This window comes from Colobus angolensis, unplaced genomic scaffold (assembly GCF_000951035.1).
Source record: "Colobus angolensis palliatus isolate OR3802 unplaced genomic scaffold, Cang.pa_1.0 Scaffold58, whole genome shotgun sequence".
NCBI classification, from domain to species: Eukaryota; Metazoa; Chordata; class Mammalia; order Primates; family Cercopithecidae; genus Colobus; species Colobus angolensis.
The window spans coordinates 13,316,609-13,319,591 of NW_012119376.1; positions in this window are offsets into that span (position 1 = coordinate 13,316,609).

The window sequence follows — 2,983 nt, forward strand, 5'->3', positions numbered from 1 at the left end:
ACTGAAAATAGTCATATTACCAAGTTACAAGCAAAAACTATTAAAATATGCTTTTCCCCCATGTATACAGACATTTCAAATGGATGTAACTGCACAGAGAGATAAGAGCCAGTAAAAAGTGGACAAGAATTAGTAAGTTGTGTTATACTAAAATTAGAACAATCTTGAAAGCTTGCACTTTATGCTTGGGAAGGATGAGCTTTGATCTTAATTTCAGTTAAAAGCCACCACTACAGGTACTATTTCCTTTTTTTTTTTAAACTTTTAAAAACCAATGTCAGCCATTTCACATTCTCTCTTATACCTGGAAAAGTGCTGGTTGAAACTTATGGGTTATCTTTCAGTCCTTTGCTCATTTCAGTTTTTAGCTCTAAATGAAAAGTTGGGAAAATCGTCTCTCCACTAAGAGTATCTTCAGTATACTACTTGTTGATCTATTTCATTGTGGCCATATTGTTTCCTGGGTTTCATACACACCACAATGTAAAAGTTGTGAAAACCCTTTAACATACAGACTGTGCTTTTTGCATGCCCAGAAGAGAAACCATACGAAGAATGTTTCCAAAAGAAATGCTGATGCCTGGGGGAAGAATGTGGAGGAAGTTTTCAAACAGGAAGACAAAATGTCCTTTCAGACAACTTAGGATATCATTTGGTAAAGATATAGCATGAAGATATGAAAGGTCATAAAAAGAAGTTTGACAAATATTTTTAATTTTTGGAGAAGATAAAGTAAGAAAAAATGCGTATAAACAGTATCAATGAAGAGGTCTATAAAACGTTAAAAAATAAACCTATATTATTTTCTCATAAGCAGTATTGCTGAGTATCCTTTTATGTGCTTAGCATTTTATTTGGTATTGTAGGGGACTCAGAGGATTTGACACAATCACTTCCCTCAAAGAGTTTACATGTGTACATAAAATTAATAAAACAGGGCAAGGAGAGATGAAATAAGGTTGTGACTGTGACACTAACAATATGTGTAGTAGGACTCAGCAAAAGAACAAATAGGAAGTCAAGAGTTGTCAGGGAATTAGCCATGATGAAGGAAAGACTTGAGCTGGACCCTGAACGTAGGTAGAAGCTGATTGTGGAGGATTAAGAAAGGGTTGGGAAGGGGTTATACAAAGGGGATGACTGGAATTTCCAAAACCCATACAGAAGCCAACATGGTGAATAAGAAGAGATTACTGAGGGTACTGGTGTGCATGGAGAAAGGTCACATGTTGGGAAATGAAAGGATATTAGATTGGAAGGGTAGAGTGGAGTTATATATAATCCAAACAGGACTAAAACCCTATGTGATCAGTGATGAAGGGCCACTGCACTTTCTTTAATACAACTTAGGCCATGAGAAGGAAAAGCCTTTCTGAAATTTTTGCAGGACTCTTAAAATGTTTCAACAACTGAGGCTTGTTCAGGAAAATGTTCTAAGTATTATAACCTAAATCCTAAATTTTTGTAAATAAATGGGATTATTTTTACCTAGGCCTGCATCTTATTCTAGTGTCATAAATTTTGCTGCCTAATACTGTAGGATACTTTATGGAATAAAACCTATTGGAGAATTATGCTACATACTTCTATAGAGGTTAAAGTTCATCTAAGGCCATATTACCCTGAACACACCCAATCTCGTCTGATCTTGGATGAATTTGAAGTCATATATAGATTCAACATAAATATACTTATTCACTCTGTCATTCATTAATTAATTCATTCCACATTTACTGAGCACTCTGTCTCCCTCTCTCTCTGCCAAGTATTCTACTTAGTACAGAAGGTGTAAAGAAAAAAAAAATAGTTCTTGACTTCTGTGAGTCCGGTGGGAGATATGAACAGATAAAAAAACTGAGTATAATCTAAGTAAAAGTTCATTGCAGCACCTGTTTTAACAAGGAAGAGAGTTTTGTTTGCAGTAGCTTCTTATCAGAGATCAAAGCAATACATAGGCATTCCAGGATGTCGCAAGAGTCGCATTTCTGTAAAAGCTGCTACTCAATGCTGGTTATCATAATGTCACAATGTCAGAATGCACAGATGGCTTGTTTGACCTGGAAGCCTCTGTACAGGTGGTGATGGTGGGCTGAGTGTCTAGAAGGAATGCAGGTGCCCTAGATACCTGGGCCAATCTTGGAAAACAATGATAACAATGGGATTTGTACCTTTCTGCCCCCAGAAACTCTTGGAAAATACCTGCTGCAGCAACTATTGGACCACTGTTAGCCTTAGTTCTACCAAAGGAGAGTAGCTCTAAACAAGGAAAGAAACTATGCAGTGTCATTCCTTTAGGCCATTTCTACCCTCACATAGGCTCATTAGAGTAACTTGTGAAGAGATGCAGTATTTCAAGGGCCTCCCACCCTCAAATTATCTTGCCAGGTGGTTACTGAATGGGCTCAAATCATTCAATTAGAGATAAAATCAAAGCCTTCAATTATTCCAGTGAACTCAAATCTATTCCTTTAGAGATAAAACCAAAGGCTTGAATGAAGATGCTCAATTGAGATAATACAGATGACTGAAATTCATTTGCATCAACCTAATGTGGAATCCATCTGCCACACTATAAAGGCTGGCATTAAATTCTCTTCTGGTTATATAAGAGGAGAAGGTTAGAAAGCAATTAGGAATAATGTAGCAAGAAAGGTCAAGAATGTGGAAGGTGAGGGCCATGAAAAGGAATATAAATTTCATCAACTTTCTGGTTTGGTTTGGGATGACTGTGTCCCTCTGAGTGTGTGGAAGTCAGTGCTGTTTGAAAGCTGATTGGAGTATGCTGCTGGAGTCCCAACAGTTAAGTAAGAATCATGTCACATGGCAGAAATCAATCCTGCTCAACATGATTATAAATATTTTATTTGCCCTTTTAACAAAGAAAGTTATCCCCTCATAGTTCTTTCCAGATGAAGAATAGAGTAATATGTAAAGGTGGGACCTCGAAGGAGAACCATTTGGTTTCAAATCCTGGATATTCCTC